Raw genomic sequence first — 15,650 nt, 5'->3', positions numbered from 1 at the left:
CGCCCGCCGGCCACGCCCTGCCGTGGCCCGCCTCCCCTCTCGCCTGCAGCCGGCGCCCAGCCCGCCTCGCCGGTGCTGGCGCGCGCGCCTGCGGCGGCCGCCCGGGTTCGCCCGTTAGCGGGTGGCGACCGCACCCCGCACCCAACGCCCGCAAGGCCCCATGGGCCACTGACCACAGGGGCCCGCCCCCAGAACGTGTAAAAAAAATGAAATGAAAAAAAGAGAAAGAATTAAAAAAATATATATTAAATAAATAAATAATAATTAAATTAAATAATTAATTAATTAAGGAATTAATTAAGTTAATTAATCATAATTAGATTAACCTAATTAACTAATTAGTTTAATTAAACAGTAATTAGATTAGCTAAATATTAATTAGACTAAACAGTCAATGACGAACGGGGCCCACCTGTCAGGTTGACCAAGTCAACCCTGTTGACTGCTGACGTCAGCATGACATCATGCTGACGTCATAAATTCATTTTCGAATTAAATAATTAATTAATTAAATTCCAGAAATTAATATAATCTTTAGAAAATCATATCTTTTAATCCGTAACTCGGATTAAAATATTTTCAACATGAAAGTTGCTCAGAGCGACGAGACGAATCCGGATACGCAACCCGTTCGTCCGCCACACACCCCTAACCTATCGAACTCGCAACTTTCCCCCTCCGGCTCCTCTGCCCGAAAACACGAAACACCGTGAATACTTTCCCGGATGTTTTCCCCCCTTCACCGGTATCACCTACTACCGCGTTAGGGCACACCGAACACCGCGTATTGCCTTGTTATATTTTGTGATGCTTTGTTTGCTCTGTATTCATTATTTCTTCCCCCTCTTCTCTCCGGTAGACTACGAGACCGACGCTGCTGCTGACCAGTTCGACTACGGAGTTGACGACTCCTCTCTCTTGCCAGAGCAACCAGGCAAGCCCCCCCCCTTGATCACCAGATATCGCCTATTCTCCTCTATACTGCTTGCATTAGAGTAGTGTAGCATGTTACTGCTTTCGTTAATCCTATTCTGATGCATAGCCTGACATTGTCGCTACATCTGTTGATACCTTACCTGCAAGCCTAAATGCTTAGTATATGATGCTAGTTTATCATCATTGGCTCTATATTCTTGTCAGTCTGCCTTGCTATACTATCGGGCCGTGATCACTTGGGAGGTGATCACGGGTACATACTATACATACATACATACTATACAGATGGTGACTAAAGTCGGGTCAGCTCATTGAGTACCCGCAAGTGATTCTGACGAGGGGGCTGAAAGGACAGGTGGCTCCATCCCGGTAGAGGTGGGCCTGGGTTCCCGACGGCCCTCGACTGTTACTTTGTGGCGGAGCGGCAGGGCAGGTTGTGACCACCTAGGAGACAGGTGGGCCTGGCCCTGTTCAGCGTTCGCGGATACTTAACACGCTTAACGAGATCTTGGTATTTGATCTGAGTCGGCTACGAGCCTATACGCACTAACCATCTACGTGGGAGTAGTTATGGGTATCCCGACGTCGTGGTATCAGCCGAAGCACTTCAGACGTCAGCGACGGAGCGGCGCGCGCCGGATTGGACTGGAACGCCACTAGGCTAGGTCTGCTTCCGGCCGCCCACGCAACGTGCAGGTGTGCTCAGGGCGATGGGCCCAGACCCCTGCGCGCTTAGGTTTAGACCGGCGTGCTGGCCTCTCTGTTTTGCCTAGGTGGGGCTGCGACGTGTTGATCTTCCGAGGCCGGGCATGACCCAGAAAAGTGTGTCCGGCCAAATGGGATCGAGCGTATTGGGTTATGTGGTGCACCCCTGCAGGGAAGTTAATCTATTCGAATAGCCGTGATCTTCGGTAACAGGACGACTTGGAGTTGTACCTTGACCTTATGACAACTAGAACCGGATACTTAATAAAACACACCCTTCCAAGTGCCAGATACAACCGGTGGTCGCTCTCCCTCAGGGATATGAGGAGGGGATCGCCGGGTAGGATTATGCTATGTGATGCTACTGGAGATGCTACTTGGAGATGCTACTTGGAGGACTTAAATCTACTCTCATCTACATGCTGCAAGACGGAGGCTGCCAGAAGCGTAGTCTTCGACAGGATTAGCTATCCCCCTCTTATTCTGGCATTCTGCAGTTCAGTCCACTGATATGGCCTCCTTACACATATACCCATGCATATGTAGTGTAGTTCCTTGCTTGCGAGTACTTTGGATGAGTACTCACGGTTGCTTTCTCCCCCCCCCCCTTTTCCCCTTTTCCTTTCTTTCTGGTTGTCGCAACCAGATGCTGGAGCCCTGGAGCCAGACGCCACCGTCGACGATGATTACTACTACCCCGGAGGTGCCTACTACTACGTGCAGCCCGCTGACGACGACCAGGAGTAGTTTAGGAGGATCCCAGGCAGGAGGCCTGCGCCTCTTTCGATCTGTATCCCAGTTTGTGCTAGCCTTCTTAAGGCAAACTTGTTTAACTTATGTCTGTACTCAGATATTGTTGCTTCCGCTGACTCGTCTATGATCGAGCACTTGTATTCGAGCCCTCGAGGCCCCTGGCTTGTATTATGATGCTTGTATGACTTAATTTATTTGTAGAGTTGTGTTGTGATATCTTCCCGTGAGTCCCTGATCTTGATCGTACACATTTGCGTGCATGATTAGTGTACGATTGAATCGGGGGCGTCACAGTACTTGTAATGTGCAACTCGTTCATTTGATTCTCTACTCTTACATTTGATTTTTAAAGTTAAAGTTATACATTGTTTTATTTTGTTTGGAACGCTGCACTTTTAATATAGACCAGTGGCATATTTCCAAATTGGCAACCCGTTTTTGTGCTATTGAATAATATTTATTCTACCAATGTGCTACTCCCTCTGTCCGAAATTACTTGTCGGAGAAATGAATGTATCTAGACATATTTTAGTTTTAGATACATTCGTTTTATCCATTTCTGTGACAAGTAATTTTGGACGGAGGGAATACCAGATAATGTCTTGTGTAGTAAAGAATGGCAATGAAGGGAATTGTCCAAAATTGGTAAGAGAATCGTACGATCTAGAGAGGTCTTAAAATTATTTAGGAACAATAGTAACTGTTCGATGTCAAACTAGTAAGGGATTGGATGGATCGGGTCAAGTAACACCGACGCAAGTCAATGATCTACCCAGGTCTTCCAGACATGCTCTCCTTTCCATCGGCCTTCAGGCAAGCCGTGGCGTCGGCGAGGATCGAGTGTTTGGAGATAGGCGGCCGAGGGGAGCCCAGGAGGCAGGAGCGCAGCTTCCTTGCCTTGGGGGCTCGTCCACGAAGGGTGACAGGCTATTGACCATTTTGTCAATTTGTGAAAGCTGGGATGTGTTGTTTCTTTCATAGGCTTAGTTGTTGTCTCTTGTGGTGCTCCAACATACATTCAGTATCTCCGGTTGTGCTTGGATTGGATCCTGCCCTTGCACGCTGGGGCTGGTTGGATGGCATGTCCTGTCATGTCTCCCGGCCTTTTACCCTTGCTGCTCCCGGTCTGATTCGTTCAACGGTAATGATTTCGTCTATGGCAGCCATTTTGAAAATCCGCAAAGCTGCATATCAGCGATGGAGCCGCGTCAAGCTCGGGTGTGGAGGCGATCCTTCAGTTTTTTCTTTAGTGGCTGTTGTGGTGGTTTCAGAGGCAGGTGACGGGTGTCAAGCTCAGAGTTGTCTTCAGTCTTGTTCGTAGTTTAATTCTTGGCTGGTGTTTCTTTCCTTTATGCAAAGGCTAGCGTTCTGCTATTTGTTTAGTTTTGTCAGGTTGGTATGTACATGATTTATACAATGTTTCGTATGATATAAATAAGGGCGATGCTAGGCGTCGGCTCATTGGCCGAAAGTTTTGGCCGGTCCTGCCCCAGCCCTTGGATGCGAGCCCGCTTGGCCATTGGATGGAGCAAAAAAACCGATTCGTCCTAGGCTTCTTCTACCTCGGGTTAGATCTGCAGCTCCTGCTCGGTGTCCTCGTCGCCGCGCCTCCAGTCCCCTCTGGTGACCATCCTCGTCGCCGGTCCCCACCCTCGCCGTTCGTCCTCGTTCGCTAGTCCCCATCCTCGCCGGATGGCCATCCTAGTCGCCAGTCCCCACCCTCGTCGGCTGTCTTCGTCGACGTTGAAGCTTTTCTAAGATTGGCCTGCCGTTGCAGCTCTCGATGTAGCCGTTGCAGCTTTCCACGGCGACAGGTGTAGCTCCGCCGCTGCCCCTCGCCGTTGATGCTCGTTGCAGCCGACGATGACGGCCACCCAGTCAATCAACACCATTGAAAAACCGTCGCAAGCCCCCTGTGTTGCAAACGCTGAAAAAAAAGTTTCAACCCCTAGATGGAAAAGCTTCAACCTCTATATGAAAAAGCTTCAACCGGCACTGCGAATCAGGGGGAGATGCAACCGCTCGCACAAATGCTTCAACCTTAGATTGAAAAAGTTTCAACCAAATGATAGAGAAAGCTTCAATCAAGCCCCACTCAAGAATGAAAAAAGTTTCAAATCGTTTACAGAAAAGTTTCGATCGTGGATGAAAAAAGCTTCAACCGTGTATGAAAACAGCTTCAACCATTGGAAAAAAAGCTCCAACCAGACACTGCAAACCAGAGAAAAGTTGCCAACGTTGACAGAAAAAGCTTCAACCATATATGGGAAAAGCTTCAAACGGCTATCGGCGACAGAAAATCTGTGGTTGCAGTCCGCGGTCACCTTGGTCATCGCCGTTGCGCACCCCAGCCGCCGCAGGGTTGCAGCACATTGACATCCCCATGGTAGCACCCCGTCGTCCCCGGTTGCAGCATCTCCCGTGGTCACCCCGGTCGCCGGTTCGATCTTGCGGACGTAGTAGCTCCATCAACACCCTGCATCGCCCCATCTAGCCCCTCGTCTCCGCCATTGCAGCTCCTCCCCTCCAGTCTCCTACCTTGAATCATCAAGGGTTGGCGCGGCTCGGAGCTCACAGGAAGCCATGACCATGGGGGAGGGGTGGAGGAGAAGGAGGAGGCCACGGTGGCAAGCATGGGGAAAAAAGGAGAGGAGAGTGCCCGGCAATGGAGACGCGCACCGGAGCGAGAGGAGGAGCGCGGCCATGGCTGCCCACATTGGGAGAGAGAGAGAGTTCCTGAGAGGAAGAAGAAGATAAGAAAAAGGCGAAGCGGTACATGTGGGCCCGCAAGGACGCGTGGCTCCATGGTATTGCTGGGTGTGCTAGGCGCGCGGGAGCGAACGACACGACCAGCCAAAGCTTCGGCCGGTCTGCCGACGAAAAACGTTTCCATATAAATAAGACATATATTACCATGAAAAAAAAACATTGTACTTGTTGTAGACCGTGGGAGAAGTGGACTCTAGCCTTTTTTAACCTTGTGTACCATGCCGGCCGGCTTCCTGCACAACCTTAGAATATGCATAAACGATCCGATCCGATCCATCCATCCATCCAAGGGGAGATCGACCGTTTGCGTAGCGAAGCCTGAGCTACTGGCCGGATCGCTCCATGGAGCGCCGCCTGCGGCAGCGAGATTGCGGCGACCTACCCGACGACGTGGTCGGCGACGTACTCCGCCATCTCCCGCCGCGTTGCCTCGCCGTGTCGCGCTGCGTCAGCAAGGCCTGGCGCCGCGGCGTCGACGAGCGCAGCCTCCTCCGCGCGGACCTGCTCCCGCTTTCGCTCGCCGGCATCTTGATGCACTTCAACTGCCACACGTTCTCAGAGTGCTTCTCCCGTCCCTCCTCCTCTTGCAAGAAGATCAACCCCAAGCTCGACTTCTTGCCTCCCATCGAGGACGATCCCTATGAGGAGGAGGACTACTCCGTCTTCGAGCATTGTAATGGTCTGCTCTTGACCAGCAAGTGTGTGGTCAACCCTGCCACGCGACGCTGGGATCCTTTGCCTCCGCTCATGCCCTTCGCCGACCCCATGGCGATGTGCCGTGTTTTCGGTTGGTATCTAGCTTTCGATCCCACCTTGTCGCCTCACTACCAGGTGTTCAGGGTCCCTTGTCTGCCCCCGAGGCCTTGTCAGCCCGGAGACCGTGGCTACCGAGGTCCTGAGGATTATGTAGACCCTTTGGTGGACAAATATGAATGGCCGCCGTCTACATGCATCTTGAATGTCTTCTCCTCAAAGTCGTGTCGTTGGGAGGAGAGGTCTTTTGCTAGACAAGGTAATGCTGCAGGGATTGTTGCTGAGCTGCGACTGCGAATGCACCATGGTTGGAACTATGGTGCCGTCTATTGGCGACAAGCACTTTACGTGCACAGCCAAAATAATTTTTTCCTGAGGTATATATATGTACTCGACCCATTCCATTACTAGCTAGTTTGATCACGTCGACGCTTCTTATAGTCATAATAAAGTGGTTACTCAACTAGTCTGTTTGTTTTACATATTCATAAGAGTTATTTTGATTTTACAGGATATCCTTGTCAGACGATACGTACCGTGTGATCAAACCACCCACGGATATGGATATCAGGGTGCACTCTTATCTAGGAAAATCCAAAAAGGGGTGTACATTGCATCATTCATTAAGGATGTCTTTCGAGTTTGGATCCTGAATGAATTGTGTGGTCAGACGAAGTGGGTGTTGAAGGGTGAATATGATCTTAAGCGTGTGCAAGCATTTGATAAGGATGTTCATGGTCCCTGGGTCTTAGATGACATCAACTATTATTCGTTTGGTTCTCAGCCTCCAAAAGACAACAAGAAAGCAAGAGTTGAGGAGTTTGAGTGGAGCTCAGAGAATGATGATGATGATGATGATGATGATGATGCTGATGACAAGAGTGAGATTGTCGGAGAAAACAACTATGAAACATTTTGTTCACAACTTCCGAAAGTCAACGAGAAAGCAATGGTTCAAGGGAGACTTGAGCGGATGCACAATACCAAGGCGGTTGATGACAACGAAGACATGGTTGGTGAGCGTCACAGAATCGAGTTGGGCCGATGCATCCTTTGATCCTCCTCCAGGTGAATTAGGTGCCATAGAATGACATTTTGTCAATCCTGCGCGTGCTGGGATGCATTGTTTCTTTGTCAAAGGCTTAATCTTGGTTGGTGTCTCACTTGGCGCTCCTAGAGTGTCCCTAGTGGCGCTTTGGATCCTGCCCTTGCCCGTGGCCATGAGTGGCGTGTACAAATGCAGGACAACAATGGTGTCATTGTCCCATTTTATAGATAAAACAGACTACTATCAAATACTAACAACAACGTACAAAAGTAGCAAGAAAGAAACGAAAGAGCCTGCTGTCCTGCTGAGGCCACAACACAAGTAAGAGCGTAATAAGACCCAATTAAAAAGAAAAGATACACGAAGGACAACAAAGGCCCCACCTTCAAGTGCCATAGATATCCCAAAGTGAAAAGAGAAAAGTATATTTTGGGTACCTCAGGTTTACCGAAAGTCAATATCCGGTCCCTCGACATTTTTTTGGGGGACATTTTGTTCCTCATGTCTCAAAACCATATTAGAGGGAAAAACCGCTCATGTGTCATTGGTTTTCTCTCTTCTTACTTGCAACGTCGAAAGGTCCTATTTTTCGCCGTTATCTCTCTTCTCCTCCTCACCCCATCCCGATGTACCACCACCGTGTGACGATCCTCCTACCTTGACCGCGTTGCCGCATGTCTCCCCTCCTTCCCCAGCCAGCCACTTCGCCACACATCCCCCCCCCACACACCACTACCAAGCAGGCCGCCCCAGGCCGCTTTCGTATGCTGTAGCAATTGCTACAGTATACAAAGGATTTGGGCATCATGCCCCGGGCCTGGGCCCTAGACCCAACACTGCCACCACCTACCACCTACCCTACCTCACCCAACCCCCGGCGCCTCCACCTCCTTCACCAGCCATGGGGGCCTCAGGAGCACCAGATTCTGGCGAGATCCGCAACGACGCGCTAGCCCCACCCAACGACGCGCGAGTGAGCTCCTCCGTGCCATGCCTTGTCCTACACCATAGTCAAAGAAGCAACGACACTCTCAGGCTTGAGCATGTGGCGGGCCTCATCGGTCGGGAGCTTCCCTGTGGACTGCTCGAGGTCATTGAGCGTGTCGAGCTGGCGGGTGAGCGATGCATCCGAGGAGTCAGAGGCAAAGGTGTGGTCAGTGAGGAGGTTGCCATAGAAATGGTTGAAGCCGAGGAGTACTAGGGCCATGCAGCGCCAGCTGAGGCGTGCCACAACGGTACCGATATGGTTGAGCGTGTCGAGCTTCTTGGCAAGTGTGAGGGCCAGGAGCCTTGCATCGTCGCTTGGGATGAGGGCCTTGGAGCCGAGGCTGAGAGGGCTCAACAGGTTTCAGTCACTTGGGATGGTCAACTCAAAATAAGGGACACGTCAGCCGAATACCGCTTTGTTTCTGGTTTTGGACGAATTGTATCCGGTTTTGAGACATGGGGGACCAAATGTCGCCCAAAAATGATGAGGGGCTGCATGTCAACTCTTGGTAAAAAAATGCGAGGGACTCTTGCTAAATTTGAGGTAACCAAATATATACTTTTCTTTTTTAACCTAATATACCTTTTCTTTTGATAAAAAGCCTTTAAGAGAAAGATGAGAAAAACAATTTCAGATGCGACCACTAGTAGAAAAAGGGTCAAACGTGAAGCACATTAGTGCCGGTTTGAATTTGAGCCGGCACTAATGTGTCCATTAGTGCTGGTTCCAACGGCTAGCCCGGGCCGCTTTCATTAGTACCGGTTCGTGGCGAACCTTTAGCACCGGTTCGTGCCACAAACCGGTACTAATGAGAGTGGTGGCAGGATGTTGTCAGTCTGGGGCCCCTCCAGCACCTTTAGTACCGGGTCGTATAACGAACCGGTACTAAAGGTCGTCCTACATAGACCCTTCGTCCACCCGAGCTCGCTCTGTTCTTCCCCTTTCCCCTCTCCTCTCTGTTCTTTTCCCTCTTCCTCTCAAGCTCATCACACATTTTGCCCAAAATTTGTCAAGATTTGAAGGCCCCCATCCATTCAAATGATCACAAAGGTTAGCAACTTTTTCCTTTCATCTCTCATTGCTAGATTAGCTCGTGCAATGCTTTATATAGTGATTGATTTTTGAGTTTAGTAATTTGGGAGGAATTATATATATGTGCTAGTATTTGATTTATATGCAATTTGAGGTCAAAAATAACACTTAGTTTGCATATGTAGGTGTGGTTTACTTAGTACCTTCTAAATCTCCGTCGTAACCACCGTCGATCGCTCGCAACGCCCCGTCGCCGGCACCACCTTGTGGTGAGCCTCTTGTTCATGAAGTTTTATATAAAAAATTGATGTTTGTGTGCTTTGAATATATAGTTACTCGTATAATTATCTTACCCATACGTTGTTTGTTATACATAGTGTCATGGTTTTGATATCCGTCCCCGTCGGCCCTCGTCCGAGTTATGATTCGGATGTGGTATATTCTCTTTTAAAACTATTCATTGCATTTCATGTTTATGACAAATTATGCCCATCAAGTTGACATAGATATTTGTATGTAGGAGGTAATTGAACCGGAAATTCCAACCGACCCTATTGTCGAGAGGTTAAATTTAGTTGAAAGAGAAAACGAGGATGGAATTGAGGGGGAGAAGATGGAATTGGAGTTGCATGTTGCCGATGTCATCGATGATCACAAGATTAAGATGGAGAAAATGCGCTTGAAGATTAGAAAGATTAGAAAATATGCCATTCATAGTGAGGCTTGGTATCATTATGCTATTGGATCAATTGTTACCTTAGTTGCGATCTTGATCGCATTTGTTGTTGCATTTAAATTCTTTAGCTAGAGAGTTATTTGTTTGTTACATTTAAGTGTTGTATGATCTTTATGTATTGTATTAATTTGATGTTTTCGGTGCTGTGTATTGAAGATGATCCGGCAATGGATGTATGATGACCGATGCTCTCCCGAGTTCATTAATGGCATGCGTACTTTTCTGCTTGCGGCTGAGGCAAACAAGCGAGCGGATGGTTTTATGCCTTGTCCATGTGCTGGCTGTAAGAATGGTCACAATTACTCTACGTCAAGAACCATTCACGTCCACCTGCTTGAGTCCGGTTTCAAGCCCCACTATAATTTTTGGACCAAGCATGGAGAAAGAGGGGTTATGATGGAAGACAATGAAGAAGAAGAGGACGACGACAGCTATCCTGGACATGGGTTCCTTGAATACGATGGTACAACAATGAGGGAAGAAGCTGAGCCGGTAATGCGGGAAGAAGCTGAGCCGGCAATGCGGGAAGAAGCTGAAGAAGAGGCATCGGATGAGCCCGTTGATGATCTAGGTCGGGCCATTGCCGATGCAAAGAGAAACTGCGCAAGTGATTTGAAGAACAAGAAGTTGCAGCGCATGTTAGAGGATCACAAAAAAATGTTGTACCCGAATTGCGTAGGTGACAAGAAAAAGCTGGGCACCACACTGGAATTGCTGCAATGGAAGGCAGAGAATGGTGTATCTGATAAGAGATTTGGAAAGTTGCTGGTAATGATAAAGGATATGCTTCCAAAGGACAACGAATTGCCCGAGAGTACGTACGAAGCAAAGAAGGCTGTCTGCCCTCTAGGGTTAGAGGTGCAGAAGATACATGCATGCCCTAATGATTGCATCCTCTACCGCGGTGAGTACGAGGATTTGAACGCTTGCCCGGTATGCGGTGCATTGCGCTATAAGATCAGCCGCGATGACCCTGGTGATGTCGAGGGCGAGCGCCCCAGGAAGAAGATTCCTGCCAAGATGATGTGGTATGCTCCTATAATACCACGGTTGAAACGTTTGTTCCAAAATAAAGAGCATGCCAAGGCGATGCGATGGCACAGAGAAGACCGTAAGAAAGACGGAAAGTTGAGAGTACCCGCTGACGGGTCGCAGTGGAGAAAAATCGAAAGAAAGTACGGGAAGGAGTTTGCAGATGACGCAAGGAACGTATGGTTTGGTCTAAGCGCAGATGGCATTAATCCTTTTGTTGAGCAGAGCAGCAACCATAGCACCTGGCCTGTGACTCTATGTTTGTATAGCCTTCCTCCTTGGTTGTGCATGAAGCGGAAGTTCATTATGATGCCAGTGCTCATCCAAGACCCTAAGCAACCCGGCAACGACATTGATGTGTACCTAAGGCCATTAGTTGAAGAACTCTTACAACTGTGGAATGGAACAGGTGTACGTGCGTGAGATGAGCACATGGGGGAAGAATTTGACCTAAAGGCGTTGCTGTTCGTGACCATCAATGATTGGCCTACTCTCAGTAACCTTTCAGGACAGACAAACAAGGGATACCGCGCATGCACGCACTGTTGGGACGATACCGACAGTATATATTTGGCTAATTGTAAGAAGAATGTGTGCCTGGGACATCGTCGATTTCTTCCGAGCAGGCATCCCGTAAGAAACAAAGGCAAGCATTTCAAAGGTGAGGCGGATCGCCGGACGAAGCCTCGCCACCGTACTGGTGCTGATGTACATGATATGGTCAAGGATTTGAAGGTGGTCTTTGGAAAGGATCCTGGTGGACAACCTGTTCCGAATGACGCTGACGGACGCGCACCCATGTGGAAGAAGAAATCTATATTTTGGGACCTTCCCTATTGGAAAGACCTAGAGGTCCGCTCCGCAATCGACGTGATGCACATGTCGAAGAATCTTTGTGTGACCCTGCTTGGCTTCTTGGGCGTGTATGGGAAGACAAAAGATACACCTGAGGCACGGGAGGACCAGCAACGTATGCACGGAAAAGACGGCATACATCTGGGTCATGCAAGCTACGCTCTTACCAAAGAAGAGAAGGAAATCTTCTTTGAATGCCTGCTCAATATTAAGGTACCGTCTGGCTTCTCGTCGAATATAAAGGGAATAATAAACATGGCAGAGAAAAAGTTCCAGAACCTAAAGTCTCATGACTGCCACGTGATTATGACGCAACTGCTTCTGGTTGCATTGAGGGGGTTTCTACCGGAAAACGTTCGATTAGCCATTGTGAAGCTATGTGCATTTCTCAATGCAATCTCTCAGAAGGTAATCGATCCAGAAATCATACCAAGGTTAGAGAATGATTTGGTGCAATGTCTTGTCAGTTTTGAGTTGGTGTTCCCACCATCCTTCTTCAACATCATGACGCACGTCCTAGTTCACCTATGCGAAGAGATTAACGTTTTGGGTCCTATATTTCTACACAATATGTTCCCCTTTGAGAGGTTCATGGGAGTCTTAAAGAAATATGTTCATAACCATGCTAGGCCAGAAGGAAGCATCTCCAAGGGCCATAAAAATAAGGAGGTCATTGAGTTTTGTATTGACTTTATTCCTGACTTTAAGCCAATTGGTGTTCCTGAATCGCGGCATAAGGGCAGACTGGATGGAAAAGGCATGCTAGGAGGGGAACAAATAATATATATGGACGGACATTCTCTCATTGAAGCACACTACACAGTTCTACAGAATTCCGCCTTGGTGGCTCCGTATATGGATGAACACAAGAATTTGCTACGCTCCAAACACCCGAAGCGGTCTGATGACTGAATTACACATGAACAAACCAGGAGTTTCGCCAGCTGGTTACAGACACGTACCATGCATGACGCCTCTATTCAAGATGACATGTACTTGCTGTCCCAGTTACCATCTTCGAATATAATGCCTGTCGGAGATGTACCCCGCGGTATGACCTGGCTGGATGTATAATCCAGCCGGACTTGGCGACTCACTAATGACCCGCCCTGACTGGACGACACACTAAGTGACCCGCCCGATCCTGGCGACTTATGGGTGACCTGACAAGCGGATCAGAGGAGCGACAAGACCCGGGGGCCCAGGAGGCTCAAGGCCCAGAAGGTCGGCTTACGTTATGGTAGGCCGGCTTAAGAGGAAAGGCGCGAGGAATATCTCCCTTACAAGGAATCAAGAACCGAACTTGTATCCGGCTTGTAGTAGAAGATAGGCTAGTCCTAATCCTATTTGGACTCCACATGTAAACCGCCCCTATAACTTATATAAGGAGGGGCAGTGCTCCCCAAAGGGGGACGGAAAGAAGAAACAATCTCTAGGGCTAGACACAAAGAGCCGGCTTACCGGCGACTCTCTCGTGATCATAATGAGACCTAACCTCAAACAGCATGTAGGGTTTTTACCGGATGATGTTTCGCGGGGCCCGAAGCTGTCTAAATCCCTGTCTTGTGTGTTGCGTCTCTCGTCCCGATCAACCCCTCTCAAGCTACCGTCTAGATGCATTGGCCTCACGACTAAGTCCTCATCCTAGGACATCTGCCGTGACTATTCCACGACAGTTGGCGCCCACCGTGGGGCCTGCGTACGCTGGTGTTAAGTTCTTGAAGGGATCTTTTTTAGGATTTGAGAAGTTTGCAATTTTCCGGCCCAACAAAAACCGGTGTGGAAAAATTCACATCAACAATGAGTTCATCAGTCAAGATTGACGGAGTGTTCTTGCGGCGGCGGATATGAGATTGAGATTGTTTAGGGGTTACAGATCGTGCGGCCGCCTCATGCGCCATGGAGATTCCGCCGAGTCTGAGTTAGCCTTGGGCGATTCATCATGATACAGGTTGATGGATAAGAATTTTTTTACTACGACACTGCAATCCAAGGGGCTGTCAATCAAATCTATTGTTTATTCCAATTACTCCCGTCAAGATTAATCAAGAAGTACTACTTGAGTACTACTATTTATTAAGAAGACACGCTGCCGATCGAATCCACGCGCGTACAGTCAAGCACAAAATCGGAGATCAACCATGACTGGGATGGATTGGTAAAACCGGCCGCGACTTGGAGAAGGGACCAGGCGTGAGCACGGACTCGGATGACTCTTGTTGCACGTTGGGTCGTGGTCGCCTGCTCCAAGCTGAGCCGCCCGTGTCTGTTGCGCCGTCTGAACCGGCCGCGTGGAGACTGAGCTAGTCAGCTAGCCCATACCAAATTATCAAGCAGTACTAGTACTCATCATGGTAAGCTACAGAGTTTGATCCCCGCTTGCTATGTACGTGAAAAAAAGATATCAAGTGCTACTAGCACAAGTCGGATCTGAAGAAACAATCAAGAAAAGGAAAAACTACAAGGGGAGTCAAACCGATTACGACCCGGCCTCTGAGTCGCCGTCGAGCACGCTTCCGCCGTTCGGGCCGCCGCGGTCGTTCTGAGCCTGCCGTTGCTGTCTCTGAGGCTACAAGCCATGGCTTCGAGCCGGCCACACGCCTCTGCGGCTGTGCCTTGGCCCCGTTCGACCCGCCGCGATCTCCATTGCTTTAACCCGCGGCTGTGAGCCGCTTACGGGCTTCCGTTGCACTCGCCTATAACTTGTTCAGACGATTTTTTCAGATCGCTAGTTGAGCTTGGTGCAAGCTGCAATGGGACTCACGTATCTGTCAGTAAATATTGACTTTGGATTGACTAAACTAGACTGCGGGATGCTCAACCTGGGAGTCACTTTGGGTTCCAACGGGAGTCAACCGAGTTGACCGTCACCCAGAAACGAACGGAGACACGGCCTCCGCTGATGCACCACCACTACTGCGGCCAGATTGCCGCGGGCCTCGACCATAGCCGCGCCTGGCTGATTCCGCTGCCCCCGTGGCCGCGTCAGGCCACTTCTGCCTGTGCCGAGCTGCTAGTGCGCTTCGCCTCCTCTGAGCCGCCAGTGCGCCTTGCTACCACCGACGACCTCGCCCCGAGCCGGCTACTCCACCTCCCGCCGCGCTCACACCAGCTGCCATCCAGGCGTTCCATTGCTTGATGGAGAAAAGAAAGATACAGAAGGAGTCAGCATGATTTATGTTTATCACTTCTCCTCAAAGAGATAGCAACGGGAGTAGTACTTTTCTAGTGCCAAAGTGTTATCCAACAGTATCCAGCATTATTTAACATCAGTATCCACGATCATCCGACAAAAAAATACCAGGTGCTATCTTTTCTATATATGTTATCAGTGCATATTAAATTGTTTGAGAACAATTACTCTGGTCTGTGCTATTTTTTCGCAGGACTATTATTCATTACAAAGGTGTCGCAAAGGGACGTGCGCCAATATTATTTTTTGCACTACCGCGGACGAGAGAGTCGTCACCCCCGCTACATCAACGCACGCGGTTGACTCGTCGTCCGCGCCCGCGGCCGACTCACACGCGTCTGTGCCGCTTCCAACGCGATGGTCGACTCTTCCGTCCGCGCCGGCTTACAGCACCGCGGTCGACTCTTCCGTCCGCGCTGGCTTACAGCACCGTGGTCGACTCTTCCGTCCGCACCGGCTTACAACATCGCAGCCGACTCATTTACTGTCCGGACGAGTCAGGTGGTATCCATCTAAAATATATTTTATTGGCACATATTATTTTTGTCGAAGAGCAGTTTATCTTTGCCTTGGTTTGCAATATTTTTGATGCAGGACAATTGTCCACTATATCAAAACGACGTGGTTAACTCGCCCGCACCGGCTTACAGTGCCACGACCGACTCATCTGTCCGTGCCGCCTCTGATGTTACGGTCGTCTTTACCGTCCGTTTCTCGCGGCCTGGTTTACATCAACACACCTGGCCACACTTGTCTGGATGAGCTATTTATTCAATATGAGCAAGCACTACTTGGGAAGCCCGGTTTTCTTCCAACAATTTGGAGGCAAATTATCATATATTATCAGCCG

This window comes from Triticum dicoccoides, chromosome 5A (genome assembly GCF_002162155.2).
Source record: "Triticum dicoccoides isolate Atlit2015 ecotype Zavitan chromosome 5A, WEW_v2.0, whole genome shotgun sequence".
In the NCBI taxonomy this organism is placed as follows: Eukaryota; Viridiplantae; Streptophyta; class Magnoliopsida; order Poales; family Poaceae; genus Triticum; species Triticum dicoccoides.
Note: the sequence above shows the minus strand (reverse complement) of the source record.